The 21246-nt window shown below is 45.2% G+C and overlaps 1 protein-coding gene across 6 annotated transcripts in view; it reads left to right on the top strand.

The window, feature by feature from the left end:
- The window catches only part of FOXP1 (forkhead box P1), a 624214-nt gene that overhangs the window by 73656 nt on the left and 529312 nt on the right, over positions 1-21246 (top strand). The gene's annotated exons all lie outside the window — the stretch shown is intronic.

Below are 21246 nucleotides of genomic sequence, written 5' to 3'. Positions count from 1 at the left end.
GACTGTTACTCTGTAAGTGTGATTCCAGCAACTTGCAGAGAGCTCAGCGGTATAAATGTGCAGAGTTTTTTTGCCATGTAAATTTTGATCAAAGGGAAATGTATATACCATTCAGTCGAATGTTTCTTGAATTTAATCAAGCCTGAGTGTAAAACTACAAACAGAAATAAAATGGCACTAGAAGTGTGTGCTTAAGATTTGTAAAGGATGTGGAGTTTATGGTTCAGCAGTTAACGAACCTAACAAGGATCCGTGAGGACGAAGGTTTGACCCCTGGCCTTGCTCAGTGGGTTAAGGATCTGGTATTGCCGTGAGCTGTGGTGTAGGTTGCAGATGTGGCTCTCAAATCTGACATTGCTGTGGCTGTGGTATAGGCCAGCAGTTGCAGCTCCAATTCAGCCCCTAGCCTGGGAACTTGCATGTGCCGAGGTGCAGCCCTAAAAGGCCAAAAAAAAAAAGAGAGAGAGAGATTTGGAAAGAGTAGACATGTTGAACTGCACTGTTGATGCTCCCTGCATCACATTCTGCCGAGTATTCACTTAAATGCAGAAGGTAGGGGGATGGGTAGCCTGAATACCCAAAGCCTTGGTCAAGTATTCAACCAACAGGCAGAATCACAGCCCTGATATTGCGGACGGTGTAGAGCTGCCAGTTCGTACCTGAAAGAATGATGCTTTTTCCTGAAATCCATGAAATGAATTTTTTGAAATAAACCTCCAAAGTCGATAGCACAATTAACTTTATGCTGTCAAACTACAATTTTGACTTCTAGAAACAAGAGAGTCATTTTTATATTTTTCTTTTGACGTTGCCTGCTGTGGATGTAGTTAATTTTCATTCAGCCCCAGTTTTGCACATGTGAACCATGTTTTTCTTGTCTCCTGGCTGGGCACCTGGGCACCTGGCGAGCGAACAGAGTGGAGCTTGAGAAGAAGGGTGGTCGAGGTCTGGCTTCCTGGGAATGGTGTAAATGAGGTGGAGTCTGAGTCTCTGACTGGGCCAGTGGCCGGAAGAGCCAGGCTGCTCACCTGGGTCTGCTCCGTGTGCAGGGCACAGAGCTGTGATGTCCCTGCCACAGCTCAGCTCAGTTTAGACACATCTTCTTTTCCTCTTGGCCTCTGGGAGGTGGAGACACCATGCCCTGCCCTGTGGGGAGAGTGGCCCCGCCTCTGGATTCTTTCATCCCTTCAGTCATTCCTACTGCAGATATTTACTGAGTGCCTGTTTTGTATCTGGCTCTGTTCTAAGTATGTGGAATAAATCAATGAATAACACAGATTCTCACCCCTGTGGATGCTTATATTCTGTAGGGGGACAGGGATGAGAACAGACAGATGTAGTAAGTATGTTATACGTCTGTTAGAAGGTGTGTGCAGGGGAAGGAGGTGGGTCATGGGGGTTGGCAGGGCTGTGGGTGGGAGTGGGCTGTACTTTCGGATAGTGGGACCAGGTAAGTCTCTTGAAAAGTGTTGTTTGAGCAAAGCCTTGGAGGAGGAGGGCAGGGAGTTAGTCCTGTAGAACATTCCAGGCAGAGGGAACAGTTAACGCAAAGGCCCTTTGGGGCAGGACATCCCCTGCATGATTGAGAGAGACAGTCGGGAGGCCAGGAGGAGCGTGGTGGCCAGTGATCTTGGAGTGCCAACTGGGGCCTCACCATTAAAGGGCTTGCCCTTTTCTGGAGTATCCTGGTGCCTTTGGAGGTGTTGACTTCATTTAAATTAAACAGGATCCCTCTTGGTGCTGCATTGGGTGGGGGTGGTGTGGGGGCAGGATGAGGGAAGGAGTAGGGAGACCTGTTAGCTTCTGCAGGAATCCAGGGGAGGGATGATGGTGGCCCTGACCAGGAAGTTTCTAGTCCAGACAGGGAGCAATGGTTGGTTTTAGACCTATTTTGAAGGTAGGTTCCACAGGATTGCCTGATGGAATAAATGGAAGATTTGAGAGAAAGGTTATGAGTCAAGATGGACCCAAAGATCATTGGCCTGAGTGATGAGAAGGATGCAGTGGCCATACATTGTGATGGGGAAGGATATGTGTTAACGCCTGTTTCAGAAGGAAGATGAGTTCTAGGCATGTTGAGTCTGAGATGGCTAGACATCAGAGAACATGCTGTGGAGGCAGGTAGGTACCCAAGTCTGGAGTTGAGGACAGAGATGTGGGCTGGGCTCGGAGCCTGGGAGAGCTGGAAATGCCTGGTAACTGTTGCCAAGGCTGATTATTTTCATGTTATCCTGAAACTGACCTACTGGTTGCTCCGAGATTCTCCTGTGCGCTGCTAATCTTATGTGCTTCCCATGAAGGAGATGCTAAGTTTGGCTCTTGAAGGTGATGCTTCCTTGGTGCTAAGTGGCTGCTCTTGGACTTTGCGGTGTCCAGGTGCTAGCTGTGTTCCCTTGAAGGAAGCTCTCGGAATCTCAGAAAGCCTGAGCTAAACCTGAGGTGGAGATGTCTTTCGTTCTAGAAGAAGAGTAGGTACTTGGTTGTGGGCAGAGTGAAACTGGAATCCGAGTTGGCTGACTCCCTGTCCTGTTCTCTTTCTGCTTCAGTGAGCAGTGACCAGCTCCTGTGTGAAGAGGCAGTCAGAAAATTGGGTAGTGCAGGGTTTTTGCTGCTTGCATCTGCTTGTCCATCTTTTATCACCCAGGAAAAGTTAGGTGGTGTTCTAGAATGAAGATTACTGTTGCTTTTCAGTTTTAATTATTTTATTCCTTGAGTGTTTCTCAACAGGGACAAAGTAGTCTTCAGGAACATTTGTGTGATGCTTTTGGTAACAAAGCAGTAAGGTGATAGTCGGGGAAGGTAAAGGATTCATTTTCAGCTGGGGATTTTTTTCATCTCTGTCCCTACAGGAGGGGAAAGATGCAGCCAGTGCTTTTGGCTTTCTTCCTTACTCTAGGGGGTCACCTGCTCCTGTACTTTCTCCTGAGACAGAGCCTGGGCTGTTCTGCCTGTGCCTAGCCAAGATAAGAGGACATTTAGGGCCAGGTGTGTGACCCTGCTCTTAGCCAGGTGCTGGATCCTGTCTCTGAGGCACCACTGGGAGGCAATATAGCACAATTTGAACTAGATTCAAATCCTGGTTGCTCCACTTAATTGCTCTGTGACCTTGGGTGGTTACTTAACATCTCTGAGCCAGTTTCCTTTTTTGAAAAAGATAGAGTCCTACATTAGAATATTGTCCTTGGGGAGCCAAATGAGAAACGTGCATGTCAAGGGCTGGGCACTGCCCTTGGCACAGAGTCAACGTCAAAATAATGGGAGCTGTTGTTATCATCATCATCATGGCTGGCATCTTCCGTGATTCCTACCTGAGGCTTAGGCCAGTTTTGTTAAGATCAATTTAGTTTCCAAAAAAGATGTGCTAATTGGATTATTACATTTTCATGGCTTTTATATTTATATATCTGTGCATGGCTTTGGAATCTACACATGTATATATTTATCCATTCAAGTTTCTCTTTTAAAAATCTGTAAGAATTATATTTTTGAGTCATTGAGCCATGAGGAAATTGTTTTTCAAAAAAAGATTGCTGTAAGTGATCATTATGTAGGCCATCAAAATGGAGACTAATGGGGGAATGGATGTTCGAGGAAAAAAAGAACCGGAGAGGAGCTTGATGTTAACACGGGGCCAGTAGTAGAGTGTGGAGCGTTATAGCCTGGACATTTAAAAATGTATTAGCACTTGCCTGCCTTGTTTCAGGGTTGGATGGCACAGACAAGGCTGTCTTGGGGTGGGGCTAGATATTTTTTTGATTAATGCTACAACTTGTAGACTTGTCATCAGGAGAGGCTTATCAGCAGCTTTTCACAATCTGACATTCCACTCGGAATGCCCCGATGGAGGAAAGTTAGCACTCTGAATGCTTTTACAGTTGAATTCCACACACATGAATTATGACAAGTGAGGCGACTACTCTGTGGTTTGTTGTGTCTGGTCTGGTTCCTACTTTTAAAGTTGCAGTTGCGTTGGGTCATTTGAAGCTTATTTTCACAGTCTGGCCAAGCCAGCAGGGTCCCGGGGCTCGGTAGGGGACATAAACCGCCAGCCTTTAAGTTAGCGTGCTCAGTAGATAAGCATTTCAAGACTTCATTGCATCATACAAAAGGACTTATGGGCTTATTTAACATACACTATTTGACTTCATTTAGATATTTAATGGAAAGAAAAGCCTTTTATTATCACCGAAGGAAAGAGCTGCCAAACGTCGTGAGGCTCTGTTGAAGTATTACAACGGATGTATAGAGCGCAAATATATTTCACTGCCTTACATAATGGAGTGTTTAATAGTAGTTGTTTCTTTAAATTTAGCACATGTATCTTAGATATTTGCACTTGGCAAATTATATGCTGTGGTGTAAGAAACTCCATTTTGTGTGTGTGTTTTCAAAACCAGTTTTAATGAAGTATGGACTGATTTTTACAAATGACCGTCAGCTGTGATTTATATGTATTTCACGAGCCCAGACTGGGGCGTCCGTACCGGGAATGAACACTTTGCCTCCTGTCTTTGCACAGATGGAAATGTGAGCAGTAGCCGGCTACGCTGACCTGCTTGGCCATGGCTTTTGCAAGTGTTTCGTTTGCAGGGCATTGGCATTTGGATGTGGGTCGGGGGTCTGGGTGGAGTGGGGAGAGCCCATTACACTGTGGCAAACCCCGAGGTTTGCCTGTGTGTCTGTGTCATCCACAGGAACTGCGTCTGCTCAGATTGCCAGGTCCCAGGATCAACTCACCTTGAGGTGTACTCTTGTTCTTCCAGGACACGGGGAGCTGTTAGGGACTGAATTGTGTTCCTGCCCCCCAAAGTTCCGATGTTGAATTCCTAACCCCCCAGAACCTCAAAATGTGACTGCGTTTGTAGACGGGGTCTTTTAAGAGGTAATTAAGTTCAGATGAGATTATTAGAGTGTAGCCGAATTTAGTATGATCAGTGTCCTTTAAGAGGCAATGAAAAATAAATAAATAAATAAGAAAGGGAGTTCCTGTCATGGCTCAGTGGAGGCAGATCTGACTGGTGTCCATGGGCATGCGGGTTCGATCCCTGGCCTCAATCAGTGGGTCGAGGATCCAGCGTTGTCGTGAGCTGTGGTGTAGGTTGGAGACGGAGCTTGGATCCCTTGTTACTGTGGCTGTGGTGTAGGCTGTTGGCTGCAGTCCCAATTAGATTTGACCCCTAGCCTGGAAACTTCCATGTGCCATAGATGTGGCCCTAAAAAGCAAAAAAAGAAAAAAAGTCAGTAATAAAAAAGGAAGAGGCGATGAGGACACCGACATGCATGTGGAGCAGACTGTTGGAAGACGCAGGGTAAAGACAGCCAGCCAGAAGCCAGGGACGGAGACCTCGGAGGAAACAGCTCTCTGGAACCTTGAACTCTGGCTTCCAGACTCTAGAACAATGAGAAAATAAAATTCTGTGGTTTAAGCCACCTAATCCAGGTTTCTTAGTTATGGTACCTTGAGCAAACTAACATAGGAGGCCATCAGAATCTACAGGAGGGCATGTGACATTTGAAAAAGTCTAGTCCATATTATATTCCAGGGTTTACATTTGGAAAATGATGGCGCGAAAACCTTGACAGGGAAGAAAACCTGTAAAGCTTGGCCAAATCCATGTGGCAGGGAGCATTGTGTTAGTGCATGCTCAGGTACAGCTGGCCTGCTCTTTGCCATGATGTGACTTAAGCTTTTTCGACTTTATGATGGTTGCAAAAGCATCCTCATTCAGTAGAAAATGTCCTTTGAATTTTGAAGTTCGGTCTTTCTCTAGACTCGCATAGGCGGTGCAGTCCTCTCTGGTGATGCTGAAGAGAGGCCAGGCTCTGGTCAGCAACGCCATCATGAGGGTAAACCACCAATACACTTAGAACCGTTCAGTGCCCAGACAGCCATTCTTTAGTCCTTTAGCCCTTTCACTACAGTCTTCAGTATATTACTTGAGATATTCAACACTTAACTATAAAATAGCCTTAGTATTGGATAATTTTGCTCAATTGTAGGCTAACGTAAGTACTCTGAGCATGTTTCAGGTAGTTGAGGCTAAGCTGTGATGTTCTGTAGGTTAGTTGTATTAAATGCATTTTTTTATGAACACCCCCATGGCATGTAGAAGTTCCCGGGCCAGGGATTGAATCTGAGCCACAGCTTCGGCCTATGCCACAGCTGCAACAATGCTGGATCCTTTAACCCCCTGCACTGGGCCAGGGATGGAACCCGAACCTTTGCATCCACTCGAGCTGCTGCAGTCAGATACTTAACTGACTGCACCACAGCGGGAGCTCCTTAAATGCATTTTTGACTTCCAGTGTTTTCAGTTGACAGGGGTTTATTGGGATGGAAGCCTGTCAAAAGATGAGGCCAGTCTGTGCTAACATGAGTAACATTTGTTGAGGACTCATGGTAGGCTGCACACAGGATGAAGGGTCTTGCCTGCATTCTCTGTTCCTGTCTTCACCACCATCCTGTGAGGTCGGAGCTCTTATTATCTCCATCTTACAAATGAAGAGACGGAGGCAGAGAGGTTAAGTGACATCTGTGGGATTCCGAGCCAGGTCATCCTGCTCCAGACCTGTCCACATTTTTGCTTTGCCAGCCCTGGGAGACTGGGGGCTGAGGAGGGGTGGTTGGCCGATCCGTTGTGACTGTTGGTTAAAGGATGTTGTGATTTGATGTCTTAGACCCAGTTTTGGTTCCCCCTTCAGAGAGGCTGTAAAGTATGTTGAGTTAGGTGAAGATGTCACGAGTCATCATCATCACAGATATTGTAGAGTGCTTAGTGTGAGCCTTGATCTGAGCTTTGAACCTGCCTGTGTTGCCCTCATAGCAACCCAAAGTGCTTTTGCCAGTCTCCCAGTGGCTCACCCCCAGTCAATGGGGGTGATGGACTCTTTTTCCTAATAGCCACTCCTCCAAGCCCCCACCACTGGTCAGCACTTTCTTTCTGACAAGTCCCCCATTTGCCCAGCATCTGCCTCTGTCACAGGGACAGGAAAAAGGGTTAGCTGACATTTGAATTTTAAAATAGGAGAAACTTTGTTCTTTTCCCCCTTATTACAAAAGCATTTTATGAGAAATGTTAAAAAATGCTAAAACCAGAGCAAAAATAAATAAAAATTATCTATTGTTCCACCCCCTAGAGGGAATGACTGCTGGTGTTTTTCTGTCTGCCTTTCTAGTCTTTTTCTCTTGGAAAATACACTTACTCTGACCATAAATGTACTGATACTTTTATGAGCAGCAGCATTAGTTGGAAAAGAGCAAGGTCTTTGGAATAAGACATGGGCTATAATTACAACTTTCCTTTTTTCCTAGCTACGTGACTTTGGACATGTTATTTAATTTCTCTTTGTTTCCATTTTCTGTGTTTAAAATGGGGATAATAAATAAACTCACTGGACTGGGGTTTGCAGTAGCCCAGTGTATATAATATGCTCTTTTGTAGCAACTGACCCGCAATTAATAGACAAACCGTAACTTTAGGAAGAATGTTTTTATAATGCATCTCTTTTAACTTCGCTGCTGATGCTCAGCAAACATTTAGTGAGAAGGTGTGATGTGAGGATCATGTTTCCTTCTGTGTCCATGTTTATTTTTACAACCCTTTTTAACGGCTGTGTAGTATTTCATTATCAGTATGAATCATAATGTGTTTAATTTTTATTGGACTTTTTTTTCCCAGTTTATATATACACTACTGACAATGCTGTGATGTCTTTCTTTGCAACTTTGTAGCTGATTTCTCTCCCAGTAATTACTCTTTCCATAGGATCAATTCCAAACAGTAAAGGGTGAATAAGAATGCATGATTTAAAGGCTGATTAAGCAGTGCCAAATCACTCCCTGCAAAGGCTGTGCCACCTTACCCTAAACCCAGCTATGGGCGAAGATGCCCATTTCTGTTTGTGAAACTTTGATGTAATATTAGATTGATGTGCTTAAAAGAAAAATGAAGCATAATTATGCCATGTGGATGACTAATCCAAATCTGGTATCATAAAGGACAAGCAATGACTCTCAGAATTGAGGGAGCAGAAACCAGTTGGACACTTGTGTCCCAGTGAAGATGACAGCAACAGTTGTGATGTATGGAGCCCTTACTGTGGGTCACAAGTGGTACATAGTGCTCTGAGTCTGTGTAATTTAATCTTCACAGCAGCATTCTGAGGTGGGGACTCTCCTTAGCCCCATTTTATAGATGCAGAAACAGACCTTTAGAGAAGTTAAGTCAATTTGTCCACAGTCACATGTTAGGCTCCTTTGTGGCAATAGGGAGTTGAACCCAGCTGCTCTGACTCAGGTGCGGGGTGTTGTGCTGGGGTGTTGGAGATGGAGATGGGAACATGGATGCAGGAGCCACATGGAGACAAAGCAAGACCAAGGGTGGTGGCTGGCTGATCTTGGGGGAAGGGCAGAGTAGGAGGTGGTAGGGTTTGTAGCTTGTTGAAAGAGAAGGCACAATTTTGGTGGCTGAAGTAGGGAAGGGGGAGGGGAAACCAGGGAGAGTGAGTGTGTGAATTTAGATGGTATGTATGTGGTTATAGAGACTGAGGCCTGAGATGTGCCAGGAGATCCAGTAACACCCCTTCCTTTGTTTTAAGTCTTCCATGCATCGTCCCACTTAATCTTTGAACCACTACGTGATGTAGGAACTGTCCTTACCCCGATTTAATAGCTGAGGGAACTGGGGCCCAGAGAGCTTGAGTAAGTCAGTGCATGAGTGTCACAGCCAGAATCAGACTCCAGGCGGCCAAATTCCTGGTCTGGGCCAAAGCAGACTGGGAACTAGAACTCAGTGGGGAGATTGCCCCCTGGGATATATTGTTGGAAGTAATCTCTCCTTTTTTTATTTTTCTGGGCACACCTGTAGCATGTGAAAGCTCCCGGGCCAGGATCAAACCTGTGCTACAGCAGTGACAACACTGGATCCTTAACCAGCTGAGCCACCAGGGAACTCCTGCTCCCTCCTTTTGAACAGTTATTGTCTGTAGTATTCATCTGGCAATTAATCATGCATTCCCCATGACCTGCCTCTCCTTGCTGTCTGGAAATGTGATTTCCATCACATATTGCTGTTCAACTTCTTGTACTGGGAAGACCACTGAGCCTGGATATCCTTCCACCCAACCCCTAAGCACATGCACCATGGTTCCTCACATTAGGGCTCCATACATGTTTGAATGTCATTTAAGGGGTCTCACCCTGGAGACGTTTAAGCAGGTGACCCTCAGGGAGGGGTAGGGAGAGGGAGGGAAGGCGGGGACAGTACTTAGGATTGTGATCACATGGATGTGGGAGAACCAAGAGAAGACTGAAGCCTAGAAAGCATTCCTTTTGCACAGGTGATGGAGAGACGGTGCATCAGCCACCTGCATAAGCTCTCCCTCCTACCCCACTGCCCCCCCGCGACCTTTCTCTATGGACATGTCCCTGTGACGTCCAGGTTGCACTATCAGGGCTCACTTGACCACGTACTTCCCTCCTAACCAGGCGTTGTTCTGAGTGCAAGCAAGAAGCCAAGGGGTTTAGATTGTGGGAGGCAGCGTGGCACTCTCAATCGAATTCTGACCCTGTGTCGCCAGCTGGGCTTTGTCTTGGGAACCTTTCCACATGTCTACATTTTCCCCTTTGCTGGAAGAGTGAGACTGAGAAGTATTGGGTACCATGAAGCAAGGGACTGTCCGATGCAAGGACTGGGTGTCAGAGGCAAGTGGTCAGTCGCCTCACTTACTTGAGGCTCAGTTTCCTCATCTGTAAGGTAGTGTTACTTACTTATGTCGCTGTGGTGAGGCTGGTAAGAGCCTGGATGGAAATGCTTCATCAGGACCGAGTGCCAAGCGGGGTCAGGGCTCCATCCACGTGGGCTGGTCATAGAACCGGATGTCCTTGGGCGAGTGTCCAAAGGCCTCCCACTCTCTTGAACACCAAGGTGAAAGGCCAGTGTGTTCCTTTCTTTGCTTAGATTTACGACACACGTTTCATCACTTTGACTTTTTGACACTTTTCCTGGATGATTTGGTCCTCATCGCCTGCTCTTCTCCTGGTCTCCTGAGGCACTTCCAAACCATGTCATTCCGCCCCCTGGAACAGGCACTGCCCCATCCCCCCTTTCTCAGAAGGAAACGTGGCGGTCAGACGTTGGACCACGGCTGAGCCCTGTCATCATCCTCCTGTCTGTTTACCAAGGTAATTATTATGATTATTTTTTAAACTTGGTGAGAACTATCTGGAGGTTCTTTTTCAGTCATTTCATTAGTCATTTCCCATTTTTGGTTTTTTTTTTAAGATGGAAGATGGATTACTTTGAGGCAGTGGGTCAGATGGCCGTGGCTGGCTGGGTAACCGTGTCCCCGCTGAGTCAGCTGTCTGCTCTGACGACTAAAAGCTGAAGCATGCCTGATGACTCGTCACTGGCCAGCGTCACATTAACTTGAAATTCCATTTGTGCTCCTAAGTGATGGGAGCTTGGATGCCTTCGTGGGTTGTTGGAAAGCACTCCAAGTATTCTATCGATTGGATTACGGAGCCTGGAATTGTTGGTTATCGAATGACGTGGTGTTTTCCTTTTGAGGCCAAGGCAGACAGTTGTGAAACGGTATTGTTCCCAAAGTGGGACTTGGTGTTGTTTGTGACTTTATAGGAAGGGAAAGCCAGGCTCCGACAAGTTCAGTGACTCACGGAAGTGCTCAAACATTTGGCCGAGCTGGGACAAGCTTTGTTCTTGCTACCGATCGGTCCCTCAGCATCCCCCCACCTCCCCCAGGCCTTGTTGCCCTTCTGCTAAAACTCTCTGGGAAGCAACTTGTTTTGGTTCTTCTTCCTCCATTGGAGAGACAACCTTATGTCAGGGATGGCGGTTGCCTTGAGATGCCTTTGGCTCTTCTTCCTGATCCCCATCCTGCCTCCCCCACCCCCCTGTTCAGCATATCCTTGAATCACATGATAACTTTGGAAAAGAAGTCTATTTAGGATGCTTGTTCTCTGATATCTGTATGTTCTATACATCATCCATCTTGGGTAACGGATAAGATGCCATGTGGAGTTCCTTTGCTGACCCTACAGTACCAAACATGATGAGAGAATAATGCTTAGTAAATGAGGGTGTTTATCTTATTATGTTACCACACTTTAACTTTCTTCTTGTGGTTTTTTAACTTCTTTAAATTGGGCATGAGCTTGGAAGATGATTCGAAGGTGGGGGGTGGGAGTGTGGGTGTTATTATTTGCTTTAACAAAGAATTTGGCCTCTGTGTTTTTATTCCTTTAAGTAATTTATATTTCACCTCAAAGGCCTGGGCTAAGAAGACTTTTGTTTCTAGTTGGAATATCGTGACCCAAAGAACTCTCTAGAAGAGACCTCTGGCCCAGCTGTGGTAGGACTTCATGCTTTATCCCATTGAATAACTGTTGTAAATAGCACTTTTAAACCCTACTCTAAGACCCTTGGCTTTTTTCGAAAGTTATTTTCATTTTTCCCGTTTTTACTCTTTTCTTATTTTTTCTTCATTCCCCAATCATAGAGGACTTTTTCTTTTTACAGTTGAAGCCACTCCCTTGTTCTCAGTCATAAAGCAGGCAGAAGTCATGACAGAGGAGGCGTCTGAAAGTAATGCAGTTAATGTTGTGACCTAGTTGGATCCTTCATTTTTAGAAAAGTTGTTTTATTTTCCCCCCACATCAGTTCTGCATGCTGATTATGTAACCTTGACCTCTTTCAGAAAATATGGATCCCATCCACTCACACGATGACTTCCGGTTTCACTGTGGTGTCACTTCTCATAGAATGTCACCCCTGGGGAATCTGAGGCTTGGCTTTGCTACTCTCCTCCTGCAGGACCCACCATTGTCAAAAGTGACAAGTTTCTTGTTAGTAACATCATCAGTATGGTTGCGATTCTTGTTCTCATCTAGGAGAGCCGGGGTTACTCACACCCCAGTCCCAGCTTTTGAGCAGACACATAGGAATCACCTCTCTCGTGTGAAGATGCAATAATATAATTTGTTTACCACCTTGAGTTGTTTACCACGAGGCTGTAAAAAATATGTTTTGAATTTAAAAGTGCGAAAAACAAGTGTGCTAGCTATCACAAAGCTCTCCCCTCAGAGTAAACATGTTTATAGAGCAAGACTCAAAACAAAATACTTGATCACGATAAGCCCAGCCAATGAAAAGAAAGTAAACATGTTTACCACAAAAGCTTTATAAAGAGCCCAGATGGCAGCCAGCTCTCTGCTCACTTGACTGTTCTTCCAGGGAGCCTCTGAGGTTCCCCGGGGCCTCAGGGACAGAGACGCCACTCGCCCTGCCCAGTAGGCGGCTCTCCTTTTCAAGCACTGCTCATTTAGCTTAGCCCAATTTGCCAGTGAAGATGTGAGGTCTGTACTTTGTGCCACTGAACTGAACCATAAGTGGCAGGCACTTGTGAAACTGAGCCTGGAGTTACCATGATTCTTAAATAGCAACTTGGCATAGATTGAGGGCCAAGAAGGCTTATAGGGAATCTTCCTGGCTCCCTGCAAGAACCCAGGTTAATATTACACTTAACGACCTTCTGTGTCCTGGGCCCTGTCGCGTAGACATCCAGGGTATAAACCATGACTCACACCCACGCCTTGCCTCACCCAGCTCACTCTGGTGAAGGCACCACAGGGCTTGAGCAGGGAGTTGGTAGATAAGACAAGGACACCCTGAGTGATACAGGGGTCTTCAGGGTACGTGGAATGAGCCTTTGGTGCTGTAAGAGGAGGTTTAGAAGCCAGTGGCCGGGGGCAGGAATTGTGTGTGTGGCAGAGAGTTAAGGACTTGAGTGATGGTGCCTTGTCTCAGCACAGTCCAGGGACAGATTGGGATTGAGGACGCAGTGAGAGGTGGCTCCCTGGGGGGGTTGTTAGTGAATTTCCAGAATTCATGGTCTGAGAGGTGGAGCAGTTCTAAAGGATGGTGAGATCCAGATTTTGGCCATGGCCTCCATGTAGAGGAAGTGGTAGTGGTTAGTCGAACTTAATGAACGCTTCCTCTGTTTAGTTTGTTTTTGTTTTTTGGGGTTTTTGTTTTGTTTTGTTTTGCTTTTGCTTTTTAGAGTTGCACATGTGGCATATGGAAGTTTGCAGGCGAGGGGTCAAATTGGAGCTGCAGCGGCTGGCCTACACCACAGCCACCGCCAGTCGGGATCTGTACCAGGCCTGGTGTCATCCTTAGCCAGGCTCTTGGAAGGCCCATCTTCCTGGCTATTGAGGTTGATAGCAATGGCCACACTGAAGGGATCCAGACCAAAGTTGTGAATAGGATACTAAAACCTCTGAGAAAGGTGTGTAGAAGAGCATCCTTGACATGGAAAAGCCATGTGGTTGGGCTGGGAGCAGTGTTTCACTTCCATGTGGTCATCAAGAGAAGGGTTTTGAAGGATTAAGGACTCACGTGGAGAATGATGATGATGTTCCCTTGGGGGTCGATGGCAGGCAGCGTAGACTGTGAGCAGAGCCATAACGAGGCTCTAAGAAAGGGAATTAAAGGCCAACTCTTCCCTCTTTGTCTGCCTGAAGTCAAGGGATATTAAGGGAATGGCTTCTGGGACAGGTGAAAAGGACATCTCTAAGGAAAACGGAAAGGCTCCAGACTGTTCACCTTGTTGGTCTTGGAGGGCAGTGGGAAGAAGTGAGTACTTGAGCCAAGATGAGGAATGAAATGGGATTCTACGATGGCCGGAAGGCACCAGGATGGTGGTATGTCTATGCCCTGTAGATGGGGTTAAAGTTACGTCATTCATTTTCTGTGGCAGGGTTCTGAGAGAAGCTGGGCTGCTTACTGGGGAGATGGGGGAGGCACACAGATGCAGCAGGAGGGCCAGCCTTCACGTGGTAAATGGAATGTTAGGGGGATTTTTAGTGAAAAAGAATAAACAAACAAAAAAGGTTTCTGCTTAAGCCTCAGTGAACTAGAAAAGTAATTACATAGAAACCATATTCCCTGTGCGTTCTAATTAATCTAATGGGTTTACTTAAAAACTTGTTTTTGAACATAGATACCAAAAAGTCCTCTGGTGAGTTGAAAGAAATCTTATTAGCGAAAGTTTAGTAAAAGGGATAGTGATTAGTTCTAGGGATCGTAATTGAAATGAAGTTATTTGGATTCAGTGAAGCCCCAGAGGTTGATGTGACCCATTTGGTTAAGTCTGGGTGACCATTTTGACTAAAACTTTAGAACTTAGCTGTTCAGATGGATGCTTATTTAGGGTACACTTGAGGTTATGATTATTTTTAAAGCAGAAGTATTATGTGTTCTTCTCCGAGCCTTATTAATTGAGGCAGATTGGCATTTTATTTGTGAGCTGACAACAGGCACCTTATTTTTTTGCAGCCGATGTGCTTTTTGAACCGGGTTCAGCATTGTCAGAAAGTTATTCACAGGAGTCGGTGATGGAGCCCGCTCCACCCACTTCTGTTCCCTTTCTATTTTGGTGCTCTTTGCAACAAAGGAAACTAAGTTGGTAAATTAGAGAAGGATTGAAGCGCTCACACATGCTCCCCTTCCTATCAGGTTGTGTAACCGATTAGGCAGAGGGGGCCTACTCTTCCTGGGGCACAGGGACCTGAAGGAACATGGGTTGCAAACCCCATGAGATGGCCTTGGCCATGGGCTCCCAGGTCTCCTGGCCTATCTGATTGAGCTACATTAAAAAATTTATAATGATATATGTATTGTATATATATTCTTATATACATACATGTGTATATGAGTGTGTATGAACACGTATACTTACATTATGTGGGTACATAGGATTCCAGGTATAGCATTCTAAAACCTAGGGAGAGCCAGAGGAGAAGACATTCAGTTTGAGTTTTGTGTCAGAGTCCTTGCAGGAAATAGGTGGCTTGTACCTCTTGTGGGTCTGAGAGAACATGGGGAGGGCCCATCGGGAAAGCTGGGGGAGAACAGCTGCATGGGAAGGGCTGCCTGGCAGGAGCTGTGATCTTTCGGAGTCAACTTCCAGTGCCTGGGTGGGGAGAGAGCCTGGTTGCTAAATGCCCCATCTTCTCTGTCCTTCTGAGATGAGACCTCCAGTTGCTGTGCCAGCTGGAAGTTAGAGGACAAGGGTACCCATTGATGCATCCCCACAGGGCTCCCTCCCAGGACACGGCAAGGTGGGAGGTCGAGGCAATACGGCAGATGGAGCATCTGGAGGAGCACGTGGAAAACCGTGCAGTGCATTTTGTTCTGTGAACTCCTTTGGGTATGACCCTGCCATACTCGCTCAGATGATCCCTGGGACAGGTGTGGGTGGGAACGGACTTCCCAGATCTTTAGGGTGGCTAGGGAGCAGTGCTTTCCAAAATGTGGTGCCAGGGCCAGTAGCACCAGCATCACGTGAGGACTTGCTGAAGATTTTCTGGCCCCACCCTGAACCTACCGAATTAGACATTCAGAGGGAGAGAGGGGCCCAGGAATCTGTATTTTATTAGCCCTCCCAGAGGAGAATCTGGTGCTTGGTCAAAATTGAGAACCACTGCTGGCTGTCTTGAGGCATTGGATGGTCAGCAAAGTATGTCACTTTGCAAAGATGGCCACTGTTGTCTTGCTTGGAACTGCCAGTGATGAGCATGTTGTCTGTATCAGTCCGCTGCTTGGCAGCTCTGCAGACTGCCAATCCTTTTTATTTTTAGACTAGGCACTCTTCAAAAGAAATGGAATAATGGATTACATGTAGGCCATGGGGGCTTATCCCCAAGGCAGTTCATGCCTTTAATTTCCAAGTGCTCCTCTCAACCATGCAGGGAAGTACCCGACAGGCCTCAGACTTTGGAGGTTGTTTTTGAAAAACAGATGCAAATACTGCCTGTGCTGTTGTTGTTTTCCCGGTGCCTGGCAGTGTTTGGTAAACAACTTGATTGCTAGGTCTTGGCCTCAGGGAACCACAGCTGCTCTTTCCAGCTCCCTGCAGACTTTTGTACCGAGCAAGGATTGCTTCAGGGAAAAATAAACAGGGGAGAACAAAACAAAAAAACATCACTGTTGTTTTGTGGCTGCCTCTACCTGTTTTCCTGGAGTTGTTTTGCAACCATGGTCCCTGAGCTTTGGTTTCTTATTGGTCCCATGACCCCCCGGGCTTCTGTCTCCATGGTTAGACCACAAAGTGGCCTCTGGTCTTGGAAAGCCCTGTGTAGTAGCCACTGGAAGGATCTATGCATTTTTAAATATGTAAATTGAAAACGGAGAAAGCTTCATTCTTTCTAATGACCCCCAAGATGGTAATCTGGCTTTTCAAATCTCCAGAAAAGCAGATTGAATATGGCACAATTAATGGTTCAGCACTTCTAGGCTTTTCTCTAAAATATCTTAATGGGCTTTTAATTTATTGCAGCTCCTTACTGGCAGGGTTAAGGCAGAGTTGCTGCTGACCCCCTGGGCCCAGGTGCTCTCTGGGGCTCTAGTGAAGTGGAAGAGAACAAAGGCCAGCTGGACCTTCAGCCATGACCTCCCAGGCTGAGCCCCTGGGGCTCCCTGGATTCCTGGCCTGAAGTGGTGCAGCCTCTTCAGAGGCAAGGATGCATCTTCATCAGCGATCCTTGGGGTATCTGGTAGAAATGCAGATTCCGGGGACCAGACTGAGAATCTCTGGACTCTGGGGGCAGGAATCTGCATTTCAACCTGGTACCTTCATTGCAGAGCAGGTTTGCAGTCAGCCTTGGTGACAGAGAGCCAGTGTGAACAAGTGGGCCTGGGTGGGGAGCAAGTGACAGTGTTATCCAACTTTTTTTTGAGACCTGCATGTCATTTTAAGGCATTTACTTTTCATTTACTCACAAGTTCTCCATTACTTTGGCCCCCCTTTCTTCTTAAATCAGGGAACCTTCTTCATGAAATCTTTTTCTTTGGGCCCCAAATGCATCTTTTCTGAATATCCTTGGAGAAGAGTGATAAAATTTTTTTTTGGCTCTGCCCATGGCCTGGCCTATGGAAGTTCCCCCAGGGCCAGGGATTGAACCCAGCTGCAGCTGCAGCCTATACCACTGTTGCAGCAATGCCAGATCTTAACTTGCTGCACCACAAGGTAACTTCCGAAAGGTGATAAATTTCTGTTTGTCTGAAAAGGTCTTTATTTCACTGTCATTTTTGAAAGGTAATTTTTCTGGGCATACCAATCTAGGTAGACAGTTTTTGCCTCTGGGTTGTGTTCTGGATATTTATTTGGATACTGTCTTCTGTTTTTTTTTTTTTTTCTTTTAAATTTCAGTTGCTATGTTTTTCAATTTTAGAGGTCAGAGTTTTGGTTAGAGTTCTAGAGCTTGATTTTATGGTATTATGTATGTACATATAGATGTGTATTATATACATATGTTGCAGATATAGTATATGTACTATAAATATGTGTAAAACAATAGTATAGTATATAGTTTATGTAGTATTTTTGGTTAGAGTTATATAGCTTGTGTTTTACAGTGTATATATGTGTTATGGTGTGTGTATATAATCTATTTATATAGTATGTATTTTATAGTGTATACACTATAAATACACATTAAAAATATAGTATATATAGTTTGTGATAGTTCTATAGCTTATATTTACAGTATATGAGTGTATACATATGTATTATAGCATTTGTGTGTATATATGTATTATATATATAGTATGCATTCTATAGTATATATAAATGTATATAAAAACCATAGTATATGTGTATTATTTATGCATGTATACAGTGTATACATATAAAACTGGAATATCTACCATTCATACAGTATTTTGGTTAGAGTTGTAGAGCTTGGTGGAAATGGAATTTGGTCTTGGATCAATTTGATGTTTAACCACTCACAAAACCAAAACAATTCCACCAGCCTCAGTGGTAGTTTTTCCTTTACTTTTGGATATGCTCGGTGACTCTAATGAAGTCAAGCAGGACAGCACTAATGATGCTTCTAAGCGTTGTTTGCCCAACTCGCATCCCCTCCAGACACCAGCTGCTGCTCCAGTTGTGAACTGTTGCAGCTCCTTTGTGGTCTCTCCCATCTTACTGCTCTTCTCTGGCGTTACTTGCCTGTTGAACCCACCTGTAAACCTTTGACCATGATACTCTGATTTTGTGGCATCCCTTTTCCACCCTAGCTTCCAGTTCTTTCTAAAACTTGCCCAGGATAATTCCTCTTAAAAGCCCTTTATCTGCCCAGATACCCACTGTGGTTTTTTGTGTTCACTTGTGTGGCTTCTCTGTGCTTCTGAATCCATGTAGAATCACAGACCTGAGCCCCCAGCTGGTTGGTGTGACCCCAGCAATTGTTTGGTTCAGGGTTTGCCAGGGTTCTTTTTCTTGCTTTCCTTCTTTTTCTTTTTTAATGTGTACTATTAAAAGGTTAGCTGCACTCTTTGAAAAATTACGAAATTTCACAAAACAGTGATCTGGATTTCTCTTTTTGTTTGTAGATTTGAAAGCTCTCATAGCCCTGGGTTTATGTCCCCATGTGTCAGTGACGGGCTCATGGAACACATCAGCTCCCTCGTTAGCTGAGAAAGCTCAGAGCCTCTGGCGTATACCCTCCTTACCGCTTGGTGTACCTTACACCTGGCCTTTGTGTACTTGCACTCTCTGCCTGGTCATTGTGGGGTGCCTTAGCTTTCTGCTAGTGAACAAGGAAGCTCTGGGTCAGAAAGATTCAGTGTCCTCTCCAAGGCCTGGTAGTCAAAATGCTTGCAGGGAAGCTTCAGCCAGAAGAGTGTCTAGTGCAAGGTAGACACTCACAGTTTTTGTATTAGTGTATTGGCCAGAAAAACATGGATTTCTTAGGAGTCCAAGCTTTGGAGAGTCAAGCCCCTATAGTGATGTGATCTTGGACAAGTTGCTAAAACTCTTTGTGGGAGTTCTCATCATGGCTCAGTGGAAACGAATCTGACTAGTGTCCATGAGGATGCAAGTTCGATCCCTGGCCTCACCCAGTGGGTTAAGGCTCTGGTGTTGCCATGAGTTGTGGTGTAGGTCACAGACACCGCTCAGATCCAGCATTGCTGAGATTGTGGCTAGGCCAGCAACTGCAGCTCTGATTCCACCCATAGCCTGGGAATTTCCATGTGCCAAGGATGTGGTCCTAAAAAACCAACCAAACAAAACTCTTTGTGCCTCAGTTTGTTCTTTCTTTCTTTTTCTTCTTTCTATATTTCTTTTTATTTTTTTATTTTTTGTCTTTTCAGGGCTGCACCCACAGCATATGGAGGTTCCCAGGCTAGGGGTTGAATCGGAGCTGTAGCTGCTAGCCTACGCCAGAACCACAGCAACATGGGATCCGAGCCGCGTCTGTTACCTACACCACAGCTCGCAGCAACGCCGGATCCTTAACCCACTGATCGAGGCCAGGGATTGAATCCGCAACCTCATGGTTCCTAGTTGGATTTGTTTCTGCTGTGCCACGACGGGAACTCCCTTTTTCTAAAAAACAAACAAACAAACAAACAAAAAAACTTAGCAATAAGTTTATTAAGCATTAGTCTTTACTAGTAAATTTGCTGTGCAAAATACCTCAGCTTTCTTATCTGCATATTTAACTTATAAGAATAGCTACTAGGCACTTGGTGGTTAAAAATAGAATTAAATGAAATAACTGTTGTAAAATACTTAAAAACAATATCCAGTACAGTGTGTGTTTTCTGTAAATGGCAATTGTACATTTATAGGATGTGAAGGAATTAACTCTTTCAGTGGTTGATTTATTTGACTCAGTCTGCATCGAGTGGCTGCTATCAGCCAGGCATTTTTCTGAATTCTTAGAGGATAGCGATGAATACAATAGAGAAGTTCCCTTTTCCTGTGGCGCCTATGGTCTAGTGGAGAAGACAAGTGAGTAAATGAGAAAAAAAGTTGATAAGTGACGGCAAGTGTTCTGGGGGAATGCAAATAGGATGATATAGTAATTGAGAGTCATTGGGGACTTTGCTTGAGTAGGTGGTCGGGACACCCTTGAAGTGGCCTTGACCCTAAGGAATTGCATAGAAAAAAGCCACTTGTGTAAGCAGCAAGCTCCTGGCATTCCAGGTTGCTGGAAGAGCCAGTGCATCAGGCCTGAGACAGGAAAACCCTCGGCTTGCTTGAAATGGTAGGAAGGCCACTGCATTTGTTGTAGTTGACGATTGAGTTGGTGTTTTGTGGTGTTGTCAGAGAAGAAGGTGACCAAATGATGCATGGCCTTCAAGGCCATAGGAAGAAGTTTGAATTTTGACCTAAACAATCTTAGCCCCTTTCCTTTTGCCATGTGACATTGACCTAGTAGCTTTGCAGAGCTTCTCTCTCTGAGCCTTGCAAATTCTCGTTTGTAACTCAAAGCTACTTGAAGTTTGGACAGTGGGACTTTTTCATTTGGATGCAGACTGTGGTCCCTGATTGACAATCTCAACATCCCCTGGTAGTTTGGTAGAAATACAGACGTTCAGGCCCAGTTTCAGACACACAAAATCAGTGTCTCTGGAGATAGGGCCCAGGAATCTGTATTTTTATTTTTAAAAATTTATTTATTTTTTTTTTTGCTTTTTAGGGCGGCACTGGCGGCATATGGAAGTTCCAGGCTAGGGGTTGAATTGGAGCTACAGACACTGGCCTATGCCACAGCAATGGAATCTGTATTTTTAAAAGCTCTTCAGGTTATTTCAAGTTATTATTTTTTTAAGCTGATCTGGAATTTTTATTTTGTTTTTATTAAAATATAGTTGATTTATAATGTGCCAATTTCTGTACAGCATAGTGACCCATTCATACATATATGCCTATTCTTATCCAAGTTATTCTTATGCACACTCAAGTTTAAGAAGCACTAGTCTATAAGACATCTGGGCAGGTTTCTATAGGAGTTGGAGCTGTACTCTTGGGAGAAGAATGGGAACCTTCCATGGGCATGCAGGGGCTGCCATCAGCTGCCGAGGGTGCAGGCTCACTAGGGTGGTGCACTAGTGCCACGATGAGAACGCTATACACGTGCCCAACCCTCTGCCCACAACACGGCTTTGGTGTTGCTGGCAGATCAGCCTAAGAGTGATTCATGGTTAAAAAAAAAAATCTTTTTAATCCGGAAGCTTGAAGAAGCTAAGAGTAGAGGTTATTTAGAGTAACCATGCTTAATCCAAAAAGTCTCACAGCTAGAAGGGACATGGAGAGCATGAATTCATGGCCCCACCTTGTTGATGAAAGGACTGGGGCCCTGGGGGGTTAAATGGCCTTTCTGGAGCCACACAATTGATTGATGACAATCCTGGGTCCAGAATCCAGGCTTCC

This window comes from Sus scrofa, chromosome 13 (assembly GCF_054392235.1).
Source record: "Sus scrofa isolate SSC_HxYL_T2T_F1_AM1 chromosome 13, Sscrofa_HxYL_maternal_Yorkshire_Landrace_v2.0, whole genome shotgun sequence".
Taxonomy (NCBI): Eukaryota; Metazoa; Chordata; class Mammalia; order Artiodactyla; family Suidae; genus Sus; species Sus scrofa.
The sequence above is the reverse complement of the archived record's forward strand: the minus strand, read 5'-3'. Positions and strand labels throughout refer to the sequence as shown.